Genomic DNA, 16,285 nt, shown 5'->3' with positions numbered 1-16,285 from the left:
GTTTGTGTTTTTGTTTCCTGTCATCTTTGTGGTTTCAGAATTTTGAGAGCAGAAGGGAGCAAAAATGCCTTTATGTTACCATCATGATACCAAAGGTTCTACTCATTTTTCTAAATAAAAGCTAGAGTTACAAAATGACACCTGTTGTTCTTAATAATATTTTGAATAATCTTGTCCAAATCTTTAAAAACCTAACTTATAGCATAAGATTCTGAAAAGGAATTTTTGACTTTGCTACATAGACCAGATTATTCAGTGCAGCTCTGTAGTACGGACATTTCAGATCAGGGCGTGCTTGGAAATTGCAGCAATTTGTGGTGGGATTTTGAACTTGAAAGATGTGAAGGAATATGGGTTAGGGGAGATATAGTTCAAGTGTTGAGTTACCTTGTGTTGGACCCTCATAGGTCCTTTATCAGATATTGTAGCCAAAGGTAATATTGAGTTCTGAGGAAGGTAATTTTGGAGGGAGGTTGGGTGAGGGTGGGGATGGGGGCATATCATTTCAATTTTCAGATTAGAAATACAGAATTAGAAACATAGAATGTCCTAATAAAATGTGTACACCTTTTAGATGTTAATAGCAAAAACATCCTGTTGTTTTTTTCTATTTTTGGTCAACAATGATCTACAAGACAGGATAACATAGTGGTTAAAGCATAGAATTCTCAGTGCTTCTATCTCAGGGTGTTAATCTGCCAGATGCTAGTCATGGGACTTTGAGCAAGTTTTTTCATCTCTTGATGCCTCAGTATTCTCATCTGTAAAATTAAGATAGGAATAGAAACTCCTCATTGGCTTATTTTGAGGATTGAGTAAGTTAACATATTTAAGGCACTTACAGTGTGTGAAGCATAGTAAGTGCTTGATAAACAGTAGTTATTGTTACTGTTGCAACTGGCATTAGTAATAACCAAATTTGCATTGATTAATACTTGTCTACTTACTTATTAAAATATACATCAATATGTATTAATGTCACATTAAAGTCATAATACCCACATGTTTTATTGGAATCTGTTTTTGTATGTGATCCATAGTTCTTTTGTAGCTTCATCACCCTTCCAATAATTTGGTAGATAGAAATTCAGCACCAACTATGTACAGTTTTACTGTGCTAAATGCTGAGGTTATAGAGTTTCCTAAATGGACTTATTATTTGGAAAAAAAATAATATTAGAACCTTTCCTCATTCTTTTTTTAAATTTTTAAATTCTTTAAAAGATTTTATTTATTTATTTGAGAGAGAGAGAGTGAGAGCATGAGCAGTAGGGAGGAACAAAGGGAGAAGGAGAAGCAGACTATGGCTCGATTCCAGGACCCTGAGATCATGACCAGAGCCAAAGGCAGATGCTTAACTGACTGAGCCCCCCAGGTGCCCCAGAACCTTTCCTCATTCTTCACACCAAAATAAACTCCAAATGGATCAAAGAGTTAAACCTAAAAAAAAAAAAAAAATAGAGCCACAGAAGTACGGATAGGAGGTATGGGTGAATATTTCAGTGTATTAGATGTAGAGGAAGCTTTTCTATTTATTGACATAAAATCAGAAACATTAACACAAAAGATGGGTACATTTTACTAAATAAAAATTTAAGTTGTGACTGAGGGAGGAATCATCAAAACAAAGTCAAGAGTGAAATGCAAAGTAGGGAAAATAATGACAGCACATATGATACATAAGAGTAAATTTAATTGCCAATTAACTGGAAAATGGCAAACAGCCTAAAAGAACACTACACGAACAGGCCATTCACAGAAAAAGACGTTACAAATGTAAAGATCTGCAAAGTTCGTCACTAAAATTTAAAGAAATTTAAATCAAACAAAAGATACTTTTCATTTATTGGGAACGGTGGTATGGGTAGAGTGGGAGGAGACACACGTATGAACAGAAAACCACCATTTCCAGGGTCCTGAGTCAAGAGAGAATATCCTTTGGGGGTGGGATTATTTTGGCTTCTGACCTGAGTGCCCAAGCCCCTCCTTATCTCTGCTTTCAGTATACCTTCTTGAGTGCTCTTTCCTTGCCTTTTTGTTTCCTTGGAAAAATACCTTGGCAGGCTACCTGAGATTTAATGAGGCCTTCCAGCTGTGCATTAGTTACACATAGCAATTACTTCACATTCATATGAGCCAAGCATGTTCAACATTTTTAAAAAACTCCCTTCTGAAGAGCTAGAGTTGCCTGGTGTATGGCCATTTGGTTTGATTTTGATATTGTTTTCTGAGACCTTCTGCTGTAGATCCCTGTATACATCTTCCTCAGGGGCCCTGACTCTAGAGGAAAACAAACCAAACCAAACCCTTAGAGCTTCTGGGGGAGAAAGGGACTAGATTGGTTTGTTTGTGGGTTCACTTATTCATAAATATTTATTGAGTACTTACTATGTGTCAGATACTACTCTAATCATTGGGCATGTAAGAGTGAACATAGGTTTCCAGGGAGCTTATTCTGGGTGGGGGGAGGGACAGACAATTTAAAAAATTAAATAAAAATTTCAGATGGCTGCTGTGAAGAAGGTAAAGTCAGGTAATAAAGAGTAGAAGGGTGGGGGCACCTGGGTGGCTCAGTCATTAAGCATCTGCCTTGGGCTCAGGTCATGATCCCAGGGTCCTGGAATCTAGCCCCGCATCGGGCTTCTTGCTCAGTGGGGAGCCTGCTTCTCACTCTCCCTCTGCCTCTCCCTTCTTGTGCTCTCTCTCTGTCAGATAAATAAATCTTAAAAAAAAAAAGAGTAGAATGGTAGAGGTAGTCAGATAAATATATACATATGTACACGCATTACATACACACACACAATAGTGCTTCTCAAACTTTAGTGTGCATCAGAATCACCTGTAGGACTCATTAAAACATTAAGATTCCTGTGCTCTCTCCCTCAGGGCCCCTGATTTAATAAGGGCCTGATGTGGGTCCTGCAAATGTACATTTTTAAGAAGTTGTCGGGTGTTGCTGCTGCTGTAGAGACTACACCTTGAGAACCACTGGTGTAGATTATTAGGTGACCCCAGAACGCCTCCAAAGAGGTAATGTATTTGGGTAGAGACCTGAATGATGAGAAGGAACCAGTGAGATGAAGATGGTCAGTGGTGGGGGGTGGGGGGTGGAGGGTGGGAATGAAGAGCTTTACAGGTAAAGCAGAGAAACTCTGGTTTGAAGAAAGCCTTCAGAGAGGCTAGTGAGGCTAGTAATGAATGGAGGGGATGGGGGCAAGAGATGAACTCAGAGAGGAAGACATGGAGAGCAGGGGTCCTCTACTCTGAAAGCACACTTTAAAATAACCACAACAATAGCACAACAACAAACCAGTGCTGGAGTCCACCTCCAGAGACTTTGATTTAATTAATCTGGATGGCACTTAGGTATTTTTAAAAGCTCTTTATGTGTTTCTGATGAGCAGCCAAAACTGAGAATGATGGATACAGGCCCTTTGTAACTGCGTAAAGATTTTATTTCAAGTGTGATGGGAAGCCATTGAGAAGTAGAGGACATATGTGGGTTTAGTTTCTAGATGCTAGAATGGATTTTGTAAGGGGTTACGAGTGAATGGGGACACCAGTTAGAATATGTTACAATTGTCTAGGTTAAAAATGATGTTGGCTTTGTTTAGGCAGTAGTGGTGGGTATGGTGAAAAATGGGTTGCAGGATGGTGGATGGGATTTTGGGTAGAACAAAAGAAACTTGCTGGTGGATTGGATATGAGAAGTGAGAGAGAGGGAGCATCAACTGTGATTCTAAGGCTACCTTTCAACTGGGTGAAAGGTGACACCATTAACTGTGAACATTGGGATAGAAACAGTTTTGGGGAGAAATAAAAAAGCTTTTATTTTGGTTTTGTTAACTCAAAGATGCCTTTAAGAACAGTGAAGAACCATATGTGTTTTAGGGAAAGAAAGTGGGAATGAGGATAAACCCATGCCTTGCTCCTTTGACAGGCCTGTTATGATAGCTGGCTAGGAAAGGAGTATTGTTCATGTAGATTTCACATGCATCTTGGAAACGGTAACCTCTCCTGTAAGTGTGTGGCTTTTTAAATGGGTGAACACAATCATGGCAAGAGCTTTCTAGAAAACCTGTGAGCTTGAGCTGGTGGGCGTATGGTAGGCCCTCAATACACATTTGTTGAGTTAATCAATGAACGATGAGTGAACTGGGGACTTCTATATATCAAGCCTATTTATCATTTTCTTGGGTGATTTGTATTCAGATTACATTATGTAGGGAATAACAAATATCCGGTGGCTAAAGATTATGTCCCAATTAGATTATCATAAAATATTTAACTGGTCAAATGAATCCAAAAGGGTAGAAGGTTTTTGGTGTAACTTGTGTTGAATTCCTTGTGATACCCAAGGCAGAGGGATAGTAAATTGGATCTCCCAAGACCTGTCTGGATTTCTAGTTCCATGTCTCTTTGCCTTTTTGCTTTTTCTCATGAGCCAGTGTCATCTGTGGTTTTAGCAGAATCAGACCAGATTTGGAACCTGCCTTCATAGAAAGTTCTCCTGCTTCTCTATATGCCAGGGTGAGGAGAGGTTTCAGGGGCCAGAGTTCTTATAAGCCAGCTTGGTGCAGTGTGGAATGTGGGATCATAGGAGACTTACCTGAGATTTCAAAGATGATCAATATTTGCCTATATGTACCTTTTCTGATGAACCAAAAGTCAGAATTTGTTTCTGAAAAGGAGAGTCAGTTCCCACAACTAGAGAGATCAGAGAAGAAGCTGAGAATGGTTGCCAGACTGTACTCAGATGCCCAAACTTATGAATGATCATGTGGAGTCACTCCTTAGTTCAGGCTGCACTGTCCCTAAATCATGGAGTGAAGAGATACCCAAACTCATTTCTCCTTATTAGCTCCATTTAGGGACAAATGATTCCACTTCAGTCTTGTGAAATGGGAATTAGAAGTTAAATCCAAATCTTAACAACTATCATCCAAGTTCTGAAGGGAGGGAAAAGCTCTATTTGTAAAAATAGCTTGATAATTCACTTAGGGGCACAAAGTGAAACAGAGGAACATGTTGGAGGCTAGACCCAAGGTCGCAGGGGAGAAGGGGTAAGTTGACATCCTGCCATAAGGAGGGGAGTTTGTTGTGCTCTTTCCAAAGAGGTAAACAGAGAAAGAGAGGAGAGAGAAGCTTGCAGATGCTGCAAAGCTGGGTGAAGGGACCTGTGGAAATAATCCAGTGGTAGGATGGCCAAAAGATAAGTTAAGAAGAGATGCTCAGTGTTTGATTTGAAATTGTTTGCTTTGCTCTTGTATATACTCCTTTTATATCTCTCTTTAAATAATTGACAAAGTCTCTCATCTTCATGGAAGCTTTATGTGAGTGGGGTAATAGATGGGGACCTCAATAAAGCTTGAGTTTGGCATTGGGTCAAATGGTGGAGGACAGACAAAGCTGTGGAAGTAGGAGTTGAACTGACCTTGAGAATGCAAATTCTGCCCCATCCTTATCCTCTACACACCTAAGGAATCCTCAGAAATTTTGGGCAGGGCTTTGGTGGGAGACCCAGACCCCAGGTGACTATTGAGTTGTAAAATTTTGGATAGCAAAGATGATTTCTCTTGAAAAATCTAGGGTTCTTGCTCTTTTAAAGTAATTTGGGCCCCAGTGGCTCTTCTTCAGCTTTACTAGATGTTGCATTAAACCCATGCTCCTGACTCATGAGTTTTTTCACTATCTGCTTCTCCAACTAGTGCAGTCTCCTTTGTCTGATCTCCCTTTGTTTTGGATCTGGTTCTCCTTCCCTTGCTCCTGTGGCTTTGTGGGAGATCAATTCTTCAGTTCTATACCTGGGTAGGGAACTATTGTACCCTGTCCAGCACCTGAACCTGGAAGACCTCTGATCACTCAGGAAGGGAGATCAGACATGATTAATGTTCTGGAAATTGTTTACCTGAATGTGACTATGGGTAGACATTTGTTTTCCAAAGATCATGTATACCACGATCACATGGATTTAAACAGGTAAGGATTTATGGCATATCAAATGATATTAAGAGATCATTTCACTTAAGAGAGGAAGAAGACAACAAATGATTCATTATTAGCCATCTTGTAAACCCCAGAACCAGTGCCTTGAAAATATTTTGTGTACTGCAAATATCAAAGTCAGCGCATATGTTTCTGGAAGAAATAATTAAAAATGCTAACATAAGATAATTTTTTTTTAACATAAGATAATTTTAAAATATTTTAATATTTCTACTGAGTCTATTTTGCTACTTCAGAATTTGCTAAATATAAGCAGGCAGAATTGTAAGCTAGGAAAGTGGTTTATATGTGCATACTGACCTTTTGACTTCACTCTACCAGTTGCTTAATATTCTCCTATAATGAAATTGTTTCCAGTAATAAAATTGCCTTGCAAAAACTTCTTAGGTTATCTGAGGCCAAAATTAGACACCTAGAATAACAAGAAAATAATTCTTGCCTAAGGGCTGCTTTAGACAAGAGAAGCATGGTTGTGAAATCATTGTAAATGCATTTCTTCCTGTAGAATTTGCTACTTAGGAGGTTCATTGTGTTTCAGCTAAGAGTCTGGAGGTGGCAATAGTGGAAATAGTGGCCTGAGAAGATCAGGGATACAATAGGGTACCCGACTTGAAAGGCTATACAATTTGTGGTTAAATTTGGTGAAGGTTTAGTTACAAAATGAACAAACATATATGTTTTCACACCATGCTGATTTTAAAATAAAAATTGCATATAAATACCTATAGTGGATTGCCTTTGTTGTCTATCCAGCACTATCCTTTGCTTTCTTTTGGGAACAGTGCCTCCTTACCTTTGGGAATGGCTCAAGCTTCCAGTGGGCACTGCTTCATTCTTTATATGACTCTTTCCTACTCCATCATTTCTCTCATCACCACAGTGGGCCACAGTGGACTGGTCAGTAGTGAGCATCTGACTCAAGCTGGTCCTTCCCCTGAGATTTTCAAATGAATTAGGAAAAATTTCCTTTGGGCTGGGGGAGTTTATAATGTGTGAAACCCGGGAGCTTCTGATAACTAGGTTTGCTGCCCCCAAAAGGAAACCAATCTATAGTGAAAGGGTCAGACTGTGGAGAGAAGTGTACTTCTTGCAGTTTGAGTGTTCAGTCCCTTAATAACGTAGATACTTTAGTATGCTTCCTATATATTTTTACTCTGCTTAAGCTGATCTAACCTTGGTTTTTGTCACTTAGCAAAAAGAATCCTGATGAACATACGGGCACTGTATGTAGGAAAGATGTTTTATTAAAGGCTGGCAGGTTGGCATCAAAGTAACTGAGGTTTTTAACCCTCTGAACTGGTTGGTTGTTGGATATGACTGAAGAACATGGACTTGGGTTGGTAGAAGTCCCATTGATTAAGTGATTGATTGTTTTCTGATAAATATTTAATGGTCCACAAGGCCAATCAAGAGACCTAAAGACTAATCAGTCTCTTTTGGTTGGTTAGGACAGTTGTCCGAACTCATTCTGTGTGGTGAGTGTTCATGATCAGTTTACTGGGACTGATTGGACCCTATCACTGTGTTCCCTGCCTGAGCAAATAGGTCCTTTCTGAAGCATGAGTCAGGACAGCCTTGGAGTATACCCTTGAGGCTCTTTATTGGCAATATAGTCAAGTAGTGAAAGTTTATGTCCTGTCTTAAACCTTCCCAGCTCTAAGTCCATACTTTCTTGCTGATGAGCCAAAGAATGTGATAAACTACTCTCTGCTGAAGTGAAATTCATTCATAATGGCTTATTTTGTTTCCGCTTCCAGTTAGTGCTTACCTTTTAATTCACTGGAGCAAGCTACTTGTGGATTTAAGGTATGATAGTAAGAGAAAGGGAGAAATGACTTTTTTTGTGGAAGCAGCACCCAATTATCAGTAGGAGAAGCCATTAAATTTATCAATGCTGAAATTCTTCCTAGTGATGAGCCTCTCATAGAGCATGACCCCTCTTGGTAAATAGTATTTTATATCTTATATGTATTCTGATGTGGATCCTACATTATTGCTTTTATGGGAATGAGTCATATTTCCACATAGTGTAATAATATGTACCATTTGTAGAGAACTGCCATGTGCTAGATACTGCTGGTGCTTTCGCACACTTTATCTCATTGAATGCAATCTTCGGAACAGTGTTATTTTATAGGAGAGGAAAACTAAGCACAGAGAAGTTAAGCAGCTTAGCTAAGGTCGTACATTTAATAAGAGGGCATAACTCAGAAGACACCCACCAATGTTGTGTTTTCATATTGGGCTCCTTGTCTGTAGAGTTACCTCCTTACCTGACTTTTTAGGTGGGGAGTGGGCAGTGGTTGCCATGGTAATCCCAAGGGAGAAGAAGGCCTCTGGCCGCTTGCATTGATCATGATCTAAACCAGCTATGAAAGAGTCTTTTTTTTTTTAAGATTTTATTTATTCATTTGAGAGAGAGAGAGCATGAGAGGCAGGGAGAGGGAGAAGCAGACTCCCTGCTGAGGGGGGAGCCCGACGTGAAGCTCGATCCCAGGACCCTGAGATCATGACCTGAGCTGAAAGCAGACGCTCAACCATCTGAGCCACCCAGATGCCCCTGGAAGAGTCTTGATATCAAGTAAAAATCACTAAATCCTACACACAGACTGAGTGCAGGTTGATTATCTCCTATTTTGATCAGAGGTTAATTCCTTGGGGTTATTGAGAATTATTAGGTAGTACCTTATGGTGATTGAGTTACTGACAGAATTTATGGGTTTCTTAATAATTTCTTTTGATTCTAATTCCTAGAGGTATTTCATACCTGAAAGTTATAAATGGACCAGAATTATACACTTGCTTAATATGTTAATATATCAATGATCAGCATCTCACCACTAACTCCATTTTATTTTATTTTTTAAAAAGACTTTATTTATTTGAGAGAGAGGGAGAGACAGAGCATAAGCAGGGGGATGGGCAGAAGGAGAGGGAGAAGCAGACTTCCTGCTAGCAGGGAGCCCGATGCAGGACTCTATCCCAGGACTCTGGAATCATGACCTGAGCTGAAGGCAGATGCTTAACCGACTGAGCCACCCAGGTGCCCCACCACTAACTCCATTTTAGAGGCACCTGGATTGATGTACTGATATTCTCCTACTAAATTCAATTAGATCTATAAGGATCAAAGTCTTTTCTAAGTGTTTTATTATATTTTCTAAGTGTTTTTAATAGTACTTTGTGTATTCCAGAGTCGGTTTGTTTTTTTTTTAAATGTTGTCCCATTTTTGCTAATTTCCTAAGTAGACACCAATGTCATAGTAGGATATATCTGCGTGAATCTTGACTGGTCCACAACCTAGAACTAGTACACAACTCCATGAGGGGACAAAAAAGCTATCTTGCTCTGTGTGTATGTGGCTGGTCTTTTCTTTTTCTGCCTTGTGTCCCAGTATATGCACTGGGGCTGGTACCCCATCATTTGGGTACGAATAGTTAGAACTGAAGGCCTGTGAGAGCTTTGCCACACCAGCTGTAGGACCTTGATCCTCATTTTTAGACCTTAGAATGAGGTGACTGAGAGAAATGATCTGCAGGTTTCATTCCAACTGAAAAGCTGGAATTTTCTAATGCTGGAGAACTGGAGATTTGTTTTCTGGTGTCTGATCACAAAGCTTTTTGGAGGTAGAATAAAACACCACAGATTATGTTGTTCACTGTGTTGGGATAGAAATTGAAGGCAGGAAGGCCTGCAGAGAGTCTCAACTTAGTTTCTCAGATGGCTTGCCCCCTCTTTCCTTCAAAATGATGGGGAGAGATTTTTAATCTTTATCATTTTGACATCTGTGGTTTCTTTAATGAACAATCATCATAGTGGGTGTCAAGAACTATGTGGTAATTTACAATTATTCTGCAGCATCATGTAATATGTGTGCATCTTGGGAATAAAAGCTTTAGAGAAATTTTTTGGCTAAAGTATGATTACATTCAGAAAGGAGGAGCTTTGTAAGTGATAGCACCTCCAGACTTCTGTGAATTTCATGTTTAAGTTCATTAATGGCAGGAACTGTTTTTGGTAGTCTGCAATGTGCACTGTTCCTTTGTCCTTCTATATGGCAATAATGGGAGAGCTTTTGACGGGTGATAATGGTGATTTATTTTAATTTAGAGGCTAAAAAAGTATTGAAAGAAATTTTCTCTTTGAGAAGAAACATTTGAGAAATCTCTTAAGGAATTTGGGAATGGTATGTCAAGAATTACTATACTAAAATTGGGAACAGTTTCTAATTCCTATGGGAATATATATATATATATATATATATATATATATATATATATATATATATATATTCCCATATCATTTTCATATACATATATGTTCATTTTCTAGGTGTATATGTTAATTAAAATCAGAACATTCTACATTTTAGGAACAGATATTACTTCCATTAATCTTTTCCTTCCCATGCCTACACCCATTACTTTAATTTAGGTATATATCATTCACTCTTCTGGATTATTGTAGGAGTCACCTTGCTTTTCTTCTGGCTCTCACCCTTTTCTAAATACTACTTTGTATGAGATAGAGCAAACCAGCTACAATCAGATTAAAGCCTTAAGTGGCTTCCTACTGTCTAGCAAATAAAACCCAAACACTGTAGCTTAGCAATGAAGATCCTTGATAGTCAGGTGGGATTCCAGCCTTGTCCGCCATAACTCTCCAGCCAGTACTCTGTGTCCTAGTGGATTTGACTACTTGCTTTACTTGGTTGTTCTTCTGTTTTTTTCTTCCACAGACATTTGCTTGTGCTGCTTCTTTATATATTGGCTTCCTTCCATCTTATAATCAAGTCAAGCTTGACTGTCCAGGCCTTCTCAAAAACCCTTAAATTCATTCATTCTTTCTAATTCACTTCCATTAAAGTAATCTTTCTTTCCTTTAACTCTGCTAGAATATTGAAACTCAAACATTATGATTATTCCTTTGTGTTACTGTTGTTTCTTACACACGTATTCTTTATGTTATGTCCTTTGACTAGATTCTAACTTTTGGGGGCAGAGACCATGTCTTTTGTTTTGTTTTTTCCTTGAACAGTACGTTGTGCAGGGTTGGCCTTGTTAACTGCTCGTTGAATGGGCCAGTGGACGACTGGTCCTGGCAAAACCCCTTCCCTTGCTGCTTCTTTATTCTTGCTTCTTTCTTTGATTTAGAAATCTCTCACTAATGTGAAGTTGGTGAGTTTTGTGTGATACTGGGTACATGTAGATGTGTTAGTCTACCCTTAGGCTGATAAATTGTAAACACTGGTATTCTAGTCCTGAATCTAGTCCTCAGATTGCTGCTGTTCTCCTGTTCTCAGATCATCTCCTCTACAGGAACAGCCACTTCACTCTTGGCCCATCTGGCCTCTGCTCAACCAGGAGTCACCCTTCTGGAGAACCCTTCCTCCTGATTTAAGTGCTAAATGGAAGAATAACAGTTTTTATACCCAAAGCCTTATTTTGCCCACATCCTTATTTTCTTGGGCATATTCCCTCTTTTCTAAGTCAAATCCTGCCTGTTGTAATTGTTGGTTTCCCTTATTTTTATTTTTCACCTTCAATCAATTCCTTAATTTTGCCACAGAGTTCTGCAAAATATTTCCCATGTTTTAAGTTGTCCTAAAGCAGATCTGCTCTGTTAAAAGATGATTTTTGACCTTCTCAAATTCAAACACAAAGAGACCCAAGTTTTTATATCCAGTTCTCAATGATCAAAAAGACTTCCATATTTCTGGCCTCTCTCAATTTTCTCTCATATGGCTTCCCTTTACTTGTGTGCTAGCTCCTGTATTTGGGTAAGTTCAGTTTGTTAGCTGATAACTGCTCTCTGGTTAAGAGTTTGGTGGGGTAAAAGATTAAAATACAAGTGAATTGGACTTTTTTGGGGGAGAGGCATGGGGATCATTTAAATATTCCTTGAGTCCATATTATTTCTAGCTTACTTTTTAAACTACTGTATGTATATTTTTCTTTAGATAGTATCATGACAATTTGTTAGTGGAAGAAGGTTGGATCAAAGCCGTTATATTAGTGTTAAAATTTAATTCAAGAAATAATTTATTTTGAATAAGTATAATGGAGGCTGTCTGACCTAGGGGCTGGAGAGCTAAAACATAGATAAAATAAGCATCAACCCTTACAGAAATAGAGAAGAGATCAGTGGATTGCAGAAAGACCATACTACCTAAGAATATTTCTGTCCTCACACTACGTGGTGCACATATACAGCACACTCTCTGTTATGTGTTATAGCCAAATGTGGTATTCATGCTAATAAAATATTTTAATCTCCAGAAAGTTATTGTAAATATTACACACAAATCACCAAGTTACAAAGAATTTGCATAAAATGAAACACTCAGCATCTAACCACACTGATCTTTGCTTCAGAAAGTAATTCAAGATCTTAAAGTGCCACTGTGATCATCACTATAAATATTGACTAGCATGATACTGAAATTGTGCCAAAACACCTGTGATGAGAGAGTTTAGTAGTAATTCCTGCCATTAATTAAATGCTAATTACGTGTAAGTGTTTATAACCTTTTGTTGTTCAATCCTCACATCATCTCTATCACTGGCCCAAGGTCACTCACATAGCTAGTAAGTGGTGGGGTTGGGCTTCAAACCCAGGGAATTTACCTTCGGAATCCATGCCCTTAACCACTAATCTGCATTGCCTCTTAATTACTTCAGTGTTTTCAAATTTTAGTAGGAATTGGAATAATCTTAGGGAACTTTCAAGATGCAGATTCCTGGACCAAATCCTAGAGACCTGGATTCAATAGATCTGGAGCTAGGCCTAGGAATCTGCATATAAGCAAGCGTCTACATGATTCTGTAGTGCTGCAATTACACTTTGAGAAATACCGTCTCAGGTTTTTATTGTTTATATACATACACATAATGTCTTCTCTCACTCCACCAGGATTACTGGTCTAGTACATATACTGGAACATATTCTAGGCAGAGTTAGAACAATTCTTCCCCCCACCTGCCCCCAAAGTAGCAATGTGACTTTGGCCAAATCATTCATGTTAGTCAGGGTTCTTTCAAGAAACAGAACCAGTAGGATGTGTATGTATATATATATATATATATATATATATATATATATATATATACACACACACACATATATACATATATTTATTATAAAGAATTGGTTTATGTGATTATGGAGGCTGGTGAGTTCAAAATCTGTAGTATGGACCAGTGGGCTTGGGACCCAGGAGAGCTGATAGAACAGATAAAGTCCCAAAGCAATCTTCTAGAGAACCTTCCAGAGATCTGGAGTCTTCCGGCTCAGGGAGACCACTCTGTTCTTTTCAGGCCCTCAAATGATTGCGTAAGTCCCACCCACGTTATGGAGGGCAACCTGCTTTACCCCAAATGCACGGATTTAAATGTTAATCTCATCCCAAAACATCCTCCAAGTTGACACATAAAATTAACCATCATATTACTCAATTTCTCTGGGTTCCATAGGTAAAATGTCTTCTGTAAAATCATCAGGGAATTGAACCAGGTGATCATAACTATGTAAAAGAGGCACCAAATGGGTGACAAATGAGACACACCCTGACAGCTGATGGCTTTAGTTTGTGTCACCCAGAGTTGTCTCAGCCAGTGTTTTTTAAAATTTGAATTATTGGTAGTTGCTAACAAATTTTACAAGAAAATCTGTATTTCTGGTTTCTTAAAAAAAATGATTTGGCAACGTTGTATGGCCACAATGTAGCTGAGTCACAGATGTAACTTGTAGGGGAATTTGCTACCTCTTTGTATCTCACTCCCTGTGTCTCACTCGCTCAGCCCACAGCTTGTATTTCTGTGAGCTGCTGAGCCCGGATAAGCATTTGAGTTTTTGACCATTGCCTTCCTAGCTACTAAACATTTGTGGCAGCTCCACCGCCCTGATTAAAAATGAAAAAGGGAGAAGTAGGATTTCTGAAACAATTGAAAGCTTATGCCAGGAAATCACTATTTCTTCAATGTGTGCAGTATGGTTTATCACCTCTCCCAGGGTCACCTTCTCTGGGCTCCTCAGATCACTAACTTCTTTTGAATTAACAACAGGGATGCTTTTATATTCTTGTACACCTTCTTGGTAGGAGATGATAGAAATTGTGAAATGGGTTCTTCAGTCACTGAATGGGGTCGACCAGATTAAAAAGATGGAGGAACATTGATGTAAAAAGAGAACCTGCTACTTTTATATGGAGTTGAAATAGTTTAAGAAGGAGTTTCAAATGTGTGGGTTATCTTTCCCATAGCAAGACTGGCTTTATAGGAAAATAGAACAGGCAGTTGTTTAATAGTAAGATTTCAAAGGTAAAATAACCTTATAACTTCCCCAGTTGCTCTCTGAATGCTGAAATTACTTCAACCAGGACAAAGCCTTTTATTTAATAATGGGAAAGAAAGCAGAGACCTTTGAGAATAGCAACACAGGGCCTAAGGAACAAAGTGGTGATATTAGATCCATATTGCAAATACATTTTGATGGGGGACTAGGGAAAAGATGAAACCCAGGGGCCTCGTAGGTCTGAAAATAGTTGAGGGGAAAAGAGTTCAGTAAAGAATTTACTTTACCGACTACTTAGTATGGCTGGCCCAGCCACATCTTTTTTTTTTTTTTTTCCTTTCCCAAGTAAACATGCTTATGGCCACTTTTTTTTTTTTGACAAAATATATATAAATTGCCTTCAGGACCTTGAAAATTAATTCCATCAGGCATATGGTTTGCAAACATGCCCTCCTTTTCTGTGTTTTAAAAAAAATGTATTTCAGATGTATAGCATTATTATGGTTTCTCTAGAAGTCGTCCTTCATAAAAGTAATTCAGTAATGTTAGATCTTTGTCAGTTTCTTGGCAAACAGTATTCAATTATATATTCATGCTCCTCTATAGGATGCACAATTTTAGAATTATTCTGGAGTGTTTCCAAATTTTATTTTGGAACTCAGCATTTGGCTATCTTTATTAATCCTAATCAATAATAGTTTATAATAGTCCTAAATGTGTTAGCTGTAAATCGCTGCTGTATTCCATTCAGCAAGAGTGTTCTTGCTGTTCCTTTTCGCAGAGTATATATTCAGATATTGACTTTCATGTGCCGGGGTTTTTTTCTCTGATATTTGGATTCCTGTGGATAATTTGTAAGAAGATCATCCAGAGAGAAAATGCCTAGGTTTTAATGTCTAATGTTAGATTTTCCACTTGGGAGACATACGCTTGCCTCTAGATTTTCCATTCTTAGAATTTCCTATTACTTTTTCTTTTCCTTTCTATTAATTTTGAACATATTAAGGCCATCATTTACTCTAGCCAGTTGCTTATTTTCATCTTGAATAGATTTGTAGTTTTCTTATTTTTACATCCACCTAGTAGTTTATTTCTAAGTCCCTTTTCCTTAAGTCATAGAAAGAGAAATACTATACTTAGCAGAAGTTTTATGCTTCCTATACTGTCTTTTGGAGTAATTTTAGCAAATTACTGACTATAGCTCTTAGAAGTTTGCTTATTATGCCATTCTGTTAGGAACTGTAGTCTTGTTTGGCTCAGAGACAAAATAAGCTTAGGTCCTAAGGCTAGGGCAGTTTTTTCCCTCCAACCAGATAATAGTCTCTATATGAGAGGTGGTTTAGAAATGAAACTTCAGACCTCAGGGTTTTTTTTCTGATCTACAAGGATAGGTGATAATAGTGCTTTCTCTTGGCTCAAAGGCTGGGATACTTCCTGCCTTTTCAATTCAGGTAAAGGTTGGAAAGTAGGAAGAAATATATTGTATTTTGAAAAAATAAATAGATGGACTTGGAGGAAGACTGTATTTGTTAAAAGTAGCCATTCTATTATAATTGGAAACATGAATAACTTGTATTTGAATAATAGAAGTGATTAAACTGTCCTTGGAATTTATATGGCTTAGTATATAGTTAAGTTTTCTTTTTAAATGAGAGAAAAAGAAATTGTAAAAGACTCCATGTTCTCAGAATAGCTTGCAGATAATGCCTTTATCTTCATTCTTGTCCTCCTCCTTTTAAAGATACATAAACACAAATGACAGGTAGGATGTCAGTGGAAAAACCACCCAGTGGCCCCATGAGCAGACTGCTGAAGCTCAGGTCACCACATGCAGTTCGGGGCATTTAAAGAGAAGTAATATACATATGGTTTGTCTGTGTTTAACCACTTGATTAATCACAGGTGGGTTATCCCCAGTGGTTTTCAAATCTCTGGTTAGTTTTTTTCTTCAATTCAGAGTTCTTCTGAACCACATGTCATTGTGTG

At 38.2% G+C, this 16,285-nt stretch overlaps 1 protein-coding gene across 2 annotated transcripts in view; it reads left to right on the top strand.

Annotated features, from left to right (window-relative positions):
- PLCL1 (phospholipase C like 1 (inactive)) overlaps nucleotides 1-16,285 on the top strand; it is a 334,323-nt gene that overhangs the window by 136,715 nt on the left and 181,323 nt on the right. The gene's annotated exons all lie outside the window — the stretch shown is intronic.

Source organism: Phoca vitulina, unplaced genomic scaffold (assembly GCF_004348235.1).
Source record: "Phoca vitulina isolate PV1807 unplaced genomic scaffold, GSC_HSeal_1.0 scaffold1, whole genome shotgun sequence".
In the NCBI taxonomy this organism is placed as follows: domain Eukaryota; kingdom Metazoa; phylum Chordata; class Mammalia; order Carnivora; family Phocidae; genus Phoca; species Phoca vitulina.
The sequence above is the reverse complement of the archived record's forward strand: the minus strand, read 5'-3'. Positions and strand labels throughout refer to the sequence as shown.